The sequence below is a fragment of the Gordionus sp. m RMFG-2023 genome, chromosome 5 (genome assembly GCF_954871325.1).
Source record: "Gordionus sp. m RMFG-2023 chromosome 5, tfGorSpeb1-WG-v2, whole genome shotgun sequence".
In the NCBI taxonomy this organism is placed as follows: Eukaryota; Metazoa; Nematomorpha; class Gordioida; order Chordodea; family Parachordodidae; genus Gordionus; species Gordionus sp. m RMFG-2023.
Window position 1 is genome coordinate 10,156,344 of NC_088779.1, and position 9,367 is coordinate 10,165,710.

The following is a 9,367-nucleotide window of genomic DNA, read 5'->3' on the forward strand; positions in this document are numbered from 1 at the left end:
AGAACAACCGTAATTATAATATAAATAAACAATTTACACGACATTTCACAATTTTAGAAATCTTGCAACCCTGAGCATAAATTACAAAAATTAGGAAATCAAACGCCTTCCAAATTATACCTTCTATTTTCATATGTGATTTTAATTTGTAATAACATAATCATTTGACTACTAATCATTATTAGAACATGATTGTTAAAAATTTTTATAAAAGCTTCGATAATAAATTTTATTCTCATTATAAAATTATTTGATACAATTATGAAATTTTTCAAAAATCTGAATTGCTTTAAGACGACGGTAGAAGGTACCGGAGATATCAATATACATGACTCTGTTAAATTGCATGAGAGGTATAAAATTATACATTATGCTGTTGTCATATTAAAACAACAAATATCATCTATTAAGTATCTCATACATATTGTATTACTTTAACTTAAGCTTTGCGCTACCATCGTTAGATATATATCTAAATATCTCTTATATTGATAAATTTAGCTAAATACTTGGAATTTGATCTCAAGAAAAAAATTATTCAACATAAACAAATAAATATAGGTGCTCTATTTACTCTGTTATTATATATGCCATAGATACGATTGAGCAAAAATAATATAAAAATTAGGGTGTGGAAACTGTCTTTGTATTGTATATAGCTGATATTATTAAGCTATTAAAAAATCTTTTTCTTGCTTAGGTTGTTAGCATTTTAATAGGATTTATTACTCGAATATTAATTGTTTCTGATCGCGAGACCTTTCATGTTCCCAAGAACCTATTTGTCCTTAAAAAGAATTTCACTAACAACAATATTGAAAGAAATATTATCAAAATAAATGAAATTCAAATAAAAATAAAAAATTAATTTTCATTAAAGAAAGTGGAATAATTTATAATCCAAAAAAAATTTTCTCTTATGATCTTTCTAAACGTGTAACCTTCTTAATAAGATCTTCAGACTAGGGGCCTGTAAATAATTGAATGGGTTATCAGTTCGTAAACATTACATCAGCCATTATATTTTGTCCTATTCATATAACCTTGAACAAATTTTCATGCACGACTTCTAGAGATCACTTGCGACTAATAAGATTTAAAATATGGAAATAATATTTTATATATGATGAAACTTTCTTCATGGTTTTAATACGGATTAATTTTCTTCAACGACATTTTTAGCTAATTGATACTATATACCTATTAGTGTTAATGGTAAATATAATTTTTATTGCTTATATTTGGTAACAAATATTTAAAATTTTAATATTATATATTTCTGACATTTGAACTAACATTTAAGCGAAATTCTATTAGAAATAAGCTAGGGCCGAAAGCTTGCTAGGAGGGCTACGACAACTTCTATTATTATTTTCTAAATTATATTGAATCTCATTGCTATATTTTATATTACATAATTATAACAAAAATTATGAAATCAAACGTCTTTCGAATTATACCTTCTATTTTTATATGTGATTTAAATATGTAATAATTCATAATCAATTGCCTAATTATTATTATTAATAGAACATGATTGTTAAAATTTTAATATAAAAGCTTCGATAATAAATTTATTCTCATTATAAAATTATTTTCTACAATTATTTATTATGAAATTTTTCAGAAATCTGAATTGCTTTAAGACGACGGTAGAAGATACCAAAGATATCGATATACATGACTCCTCTATAAAATTGCATAACAGGTCTAATATTAAAACAGCAAATGTCCTCATTAAGTTTCTTATACATATTGTATTATTTTAACTTAAGCTTTGCCACCATCGTTAAATATACATCGCCGCTTATTATATATGCTATTGATACTATTGAGCAATAATAACATAAAAAATGAGGGTTAGGAAAACAAAAGTTTGCACTATAAAATTACCAATCGTATAGCGGATATTATTCAGCTTTAGAAAAAAAAATTTCTTGATTAGGCTGTTGTTAGCATTAAAGATTGTTACTCGAATATTTATAGTGTCTGAGCACTAGACTTTTACCTGAGGACTTATTTGTCCTTAATTTCATTAACAAAATTATGGAAAGAAATATTATCAAAATAAATGAAATTCGAATATAAATAAAAAATTAATTTTCTTTAGAAAGTAGAGTAATTTAGAATCCCAAATTTAAATAAATTTCCTCTCATGATCTTTCTAAACGACCTTCCTGATTAGACCTTCACAGTAAGGACCTTCGAATAATTGGTTGGGATATCAGTTTGTAAATATTACACCAGCTTTTATATTTCTTTATACGATTCATAAAACCTTTATCAAATTTTCCCGCACGATTTGAATCTATCACTTAATATATGTTGAAATTTACTTCATCGGTTTTAAGATGGATAAATTTTCTCCAACGACATTTATTGCAATGGATACTATATTCCTATTAGTGATAATGGTAAATATTGTTAATTTGCTCTACCATGGGGAACAATTAAATCATTGCTTATATTTGATAACAAAATATATGAAATATTAATATTATATAAGAAAAAAGAAATTTCTATTATAGATGAGCTAGGGCCGAAAGCCTGCTGGCCGAACCACAACTTCTATTATGATTTTCTAAATTATATTGACTCTATAGCTATACCATGTACTTCATAATTATTTTTTCCATACAATCAATATTTTTAAAATATAACAAGGTTTTTCAAAAATAAGCAAAACTTTCCTTTTCTTCAAATTTTATTTTCATAACTACGAATTTTATTCCATGGATTTTGTTAATTCAACACAAATTTCTACAAAATTGCAACATATTATATACATCATTAAATGACTTATTAAAATATATCATGAATATAATCTAGATAAAGGAAAAATATTGATATTAAATAACAAATATTTAATTCATCATTTTGAAACTTATGTAAAGAAAGAAAGAAAATAGGCATATTAAATCATTCTGGTCTGAATAAATATTTTACGCAGAATCATTAACTTTCACTTTCACATCGAATAATGCTAATAGTTCTATTTCGATAAAAAAAATCATCTTGTTCTCCATCACAACTTCTGCATAATTTATGACATAAGAAACTTTAATATTTTGATATATTTTTACACTTGGGCCAATAAATGCTGCAAGAGGCAATATCATGCAATTTATCCATATTATAAATAAAGTTAATTAGAATATTAAAGCCAAATTCGATTTTATTGGTTTTTTCAATTATATTCTACAATCTCCTTATTTTGATTGTCAAACAAACTAAGATTTTAAATACCCTCAAAAGAGGAATAAAAAAATACAATAACAATTTGTACGAATACTGAAGGTGTTATTACTCAAATGGAATATGAATTATATTTTGAAATTTTTCCTTTAATTTTAATGTGTTACATATTTCCTAAGATTGAAATTTGATTTATGATAATGTTTAGAGTTTATTAAATTATCTAAAATCCATTTTCATAAAAACATTGTGTTCAAAGGAAACGCGATGTTAAAAAATATTTGGAATAACTCGTAAAATCTAGTTTCGTTTGTTAAATAATTTAGCTAACTTAATATATAATAGAGAATTGCAAGATACTGCCACCTGTAGTATTTATTGGCCTAAATTTAAAATTATAAAAAAATATTGAAATTTCTTGAGCCACATTATAGAAAAGATGTTAAAGAAAAGCCGGATGATTATTTTGTCGAATTAGAGCTTTTAGCATTGTGCGATAAAGAGGTAAATGTTTGACCTCTTTAATCTCTTAAAATCTAACTCATATTACATTGAAATAAATATGATATATTGTGGAATAAATTGATAATTCTTCAAAATATACTTTCTTTAATTACTTTGAAATTTTAGCTAATCTATATTGTATTTCATAATTGTCCCCCACCCTCCACCCTTTTCATAATATAATTATTTATTTTATATCATCTTTTTTATTTTTATAGAAGAATTTAGAGTCTTTAATTGTTAAAATAACTATATATCAGAGACCTGCAGAGGTACCATTTGCACGGCCCGGCCCGGCCCGGTTTTAAAATTTTTAGGCCCGGCCCGGATATTTTTTAAAAAAATTTTTTACGGCCCGGCCCGGCCCGGATTTAAAAATTTAAGGCCCGGCCCTGATATTTTTTTAAAAATTTTTTTACGGCCCGGCCCGGAATTTAAAATTTAAGGCCCGGCCCGGATATAAGTATATTTTATATTTTATTCAGATATTTAATTACAAATTGATACTATAAAAAATTTGTGCAAATAATATTTTTGAATATAAAAGATTCTATTTGTGATTTTTAATTTTTATTTAAAAAATACATGTAAAAAGCTAATATTTTGAGAATATTATATTAAATTTATAAAAATTATAAAACTGTTATTTATAAAAATGGATATTTTGAGCATATACTATATTTTATATTGCATTTATAAAAATAAAACTAATATTCATAAAAATGGTAATAATATTTTGAGCATATACTATATTTTATATTGCATTTAAAAATAATAAAATTAATATATAATTTATAAAAATGGAAAATATTTTGAGAATATAATATATTGTATTTAATTTACTATTTAATTTATAAAGTAAAAATAAATCGCTATTTAAAAAAATGCATGTATAATAAATAGTATTTTGAAAATATAATCAAATTGCACAATATTAATATAATTTATTTTATAATATAAATTTTTAACAAAAGAAGATAATTGTATTATATAATATATTGTAAAAAAAAATAATAAAAAACTTTCATGACTCAAGGTAAAATATAATAAATGCAATGACAGTTTGCAAAGTAAAAAACCAGCATGATTGACGAAACCCTATACTCAAGAAAGATATTAAAAATTCACAAATTATCATGAAGAAAGAGAAGCATATCTACCTTTTCAGGTTGAAGATTACTTCTTCTTTCTTCAAGAATTCTTCCAGTAGTGGAAAAATTCCGCTCACAGCTTGCACTTGAAGCAGGAATAGCCAATACCCGTTTTGCCAATTTTGCTAAAATTGGGAATTCGCTTTGATGAGAAGCCCACCACTCTAACAAATTATCCACCTTAAATGTTTCATCTATTTTTTTATTTATGTAATTATAATATTCATCATCGGGTATTGACATATTACCAGAATTACCATCGCCCCATTTGTCATAGATTCAGTTTGTTTAACAACAGTCGTAATTTGACTGGTCGATGGTATTTCATTTACTTCCTGAGCCTCTTGTGATTTAATATAATCTTTTATATAGTTTTCCGTCATCTTGCGATCTGTCCCTGACAACATACGTAATTGTTTGAATTTGGGACAGAGAAAAAGAGAAATAAAATGATACTTGTGTAAAACAAATTTTTCAATTAAAAAATGCTTTATATTAAGTAATATCAATTTTATTTCTCTTTTTTCGCTTTGAAAGGTATTACAAACTTCAAGAAGTTCATAATACCATATTACCACTTTAAAAAGAGTACAAGAGTCCGACTGTAACTCAACAATAGCTCTGTTAAAATTCTCAAGAATGTTGACTAGATCCTGAAGGATCGGAAAGTCTTTAATATAATACTTTTCCGATCAACTTTTTTAATTTCTTCATTTTGAGAATAAACAGAATTGAGTATTGTATTTAGAGTTCCAGCGGACTTCTATATCTTGATAAAGGGCTTTTAAATGCTGGCATTTATTACTTTGTTTTATATGCCCCACTAATATTTTAGTATTATCTATTGTTGATTTTATTAATGGGGCATTACTTTCCAAATATTTGGAGTTAAATGAATTTCTTAAAATTGTATTTAATAAATGACAGCCGGGCCGGGCTTAGGGCCGGGCTTGCAGGTCTTTGATAATTATACATACTGTTCTAAGTCTAACTTCTAAGTTTTCTAACACAATTTGAAAATGACTAGTGGAGCACTGCAATTTTAGATATTAAAATATATTAAGTAATTTAAAATGGAGTTTTCCGGTATCTTTCAGGAAATTAATAATTAGATCGATCTGTGGGTGTTAGGTAGTGTTAACCATCACCCAATATTATATTAATCATAACTATAATATAATATAATCTTATAACCAATAAGTCATAATGTAAAATTTTTTATAAAAAATATTAAGGCCCGGCCCGGATATATTTTAAAAAAAATTTTTAGGCCCGGCCCGGATATGTTTAAAAAAAATTTTTTTAGGCCCGGTCCGGCCCGGGTATATTTAAAAAATTTAAATACGGCCCGGCCAGGGCCGGGCCGGGCTTGCAGGTCTTTGCTATATATATCTATATTCGGAATATAAATAACTAATATCCTACATATTTACAATAGGGATATTTAACAATCAAAATTTATAAAGCATAATTTTTAAAATTTTATTAAAAAATATTCAAATATAAGTTTATTTGTATCAAAAAATAACTTTCTACAATTATATATAATGATAATTTTTAAAAATAGGAAATGCTTTAGGACGACGGTAAAAGATACCGGAGATATTGATAAGACACAGCAAGACTCTAAAAAATTGGATATGCTGGACAGGTAATAAATTAAATCTTATTGTAGAAATTTAAGAAACAAATTTTACAAAAGTTCTACATAATATTATATTATTTTAACATATGCTTTGCAAATGCATATAAAATACATCTTTAATTTACTAACATGATATACTTTCTTAGCTAAATATTCCAAATTCGACTACAAATTAAGATACCGTTAATTAATAGTACATGATAAATAATGATTATAAAAAAGGAGATAAACGATATTTGCACTAAGAAATATTTTTTGATTCATATTATTCTGCTTTCAATAACTTTTTTCTTGCTTAGACTAGTGTTAAGATTTTGATTATATAATATCATTAGATCTACTGACATGATTTTTCATTTTTCCTAAAACTCACCTGTCATTTTTAAATAATTTATTAAACAGCATATTAAATTTGTATAAAACTTTGATTAAAATTTCCTTTTATGATTATCCTAAATATTGACTTCTATGAGAGTATAGACGGTGGCTAAATAATTTAATGGTAATTGTGTTGAAAAATACACCAACACTTATCTTGATAGCATCGAATTTTGAAATTGATCGGCTCATCTCTAAGGCGACTATTAAATTTTAAGAGAAGGAAATAAATATGATATATGATAAAAATTTCTTTATGGTTTCAAAATGAATAAATTTCAATGACTTTTATGGCTAATGGATTCTATTCGTATTCTTGATAATATGTATAAAAGTTACTCTACGATGACGAATCATTAAATCATTTTAGAATAAAAAATATTTTAAAATTAGTTCTAATATTTGATTTAAAGACCTAAAAATAATGAGATTCTATTAGAGATTGGCATGGGGTAAAAGCCTGCTGATCAGCTGCCTCCAATTATGATTTTTATAAATAATATTATCTCTAATACCATATTTTAAAAATCATAATCATTTTTTTTCAAGCCATTGATATTAATAAAATAAAACATAAAATAAAATAAATATAGATTATTAATAGTATTAAATTATTCAAGCTTCAATGATTGAAAACTATCATTTTAAAAATCAAAAAACTTTTAATAAAACAATTGATATTTAAATAAAAGATTAAGAAAATAGCAATATACCAACATATTCGAAATAGTATATTAATGATATTGTTATTTTTAGATTTAAAATTAATAATATTTATTTTAATTGCTTTTTATCCATCTTCAAATCAGTAATAATATTAATAAAATCATAAAAGGCGTTAAAATCAAATCTTAGAAATATTGAAAATCTATAATTGAAGATTATTTTTTCTATTCTCTTTGTTTGTTAGTAAAAACTATTAATAAGGATTAAAGTTTTGTATTATATTTTTCTATTTCTAAGACTTTTAAAACCTAATATGGACTAAGGTTAGTTTATATGTAATAGCTAGACTTAGATTAAATTTAATTTTAAATTTTAAAACTAATTATAAAACTAAATGACCTTATGTAGGAGCGATAAGTATTTATTAGTATACTTAAATTTGGTCAAGAGTTTAAGATACCTTCCACGATAGTTATATTCTTAGTAATAGTTTTTCTCAAAAATACAAAACTATTAGATATTAATTATTTTTATTTTACTAAAATGGCATAAAATAAATTTAAAAGAATTAATAATTTAAAAAAGAATAATATTGGATTAGGTTTGAATTCTAATAGAAATGCGACATTTACTTATATTTCGTACGAAGAGTAAAAGTGATATTACTCAAATCGAATGTGGATTAATTAATACTTTTGTGAAATTTAAATATGTTATATAATTACAAACAATACAATTTGCTGATAAAATTGGGAAATCTTAATAACTAAAATTTATATTCATATAAAACAAAGTGCTCAAGGAAAAAGACACGGTAAAAAAGAATTGAAAAAATTAATAAAGTCAAGTCTTCAGAGGTTTAATATTTTAGATAATGTAATATATAATAGGCAGAAATTGGAGGATATTGCTACTTGCAGCATTTACTGGCCCAAGTTTAAAAACATATCAAAATATTAAAATTTAGTATGTCATATTATAGAAAAGTTGTAAAAGAAAAACAGGATGATTTTTTTATTGAATTGGAATTATTGGCGTTACGAAATGACAAGATTAAAGTTGACGACTTATTTGATCTCTTAAAATCTAAGAGTAATATCTTTTCTAGGTTTGATAAATTTTATTTTTAAATTATAACTATAAATATTATTTAATTAGTGAACTCATTCAAGATATTTTTAACAACATGGAGTTATCGGATGGCATTGATATCGATGTATTGACCGAAACACTCAAGGAAGTACCAATTGCGGAAAACACCCGAAAAATAACATTTCTAAATTGGATGAGGAGGTATCAAATTTATTTTATTTTAATTTTTTATATCTTTAATTTTTAAAGGATATGGACATGGAAGAAAGAGAAAATTTCTTAGGTATATTTATAATAACTAGATAAAATATTTTATTCCTTTAATAAAATTTGAAACTTATTTGTACTAGAGTTAAAGTTGCAGGCCCCTCTGTTAGAAGCTAAACTTGAAAATAATTTTAATTATAAATAATCCTTACGCCCGCCCCCCTCTTTTAAATTACTGACCTAAGTTATAATTTTGAATTAAAAATAAAATTAATCTTTGTACTTTTTTAAACAGAAATTCATATTCTGAAGTGCACAAAATACCTAAAATCTATTTTTTATATCCTCCTTTAAATTTAGACATCATAGAATAAAATATTTTTTTATTACCAATATATTTACCCTTAATTTGAACATTTGACATTTTAAATAGAGCGTTTTTTATTTAAATTTTCTAATAAGAATTATAAGCAATTTTTAATAATTTATGTGATTATTATGAATTTTTTTTAAGAGTATAAAAGAGTTA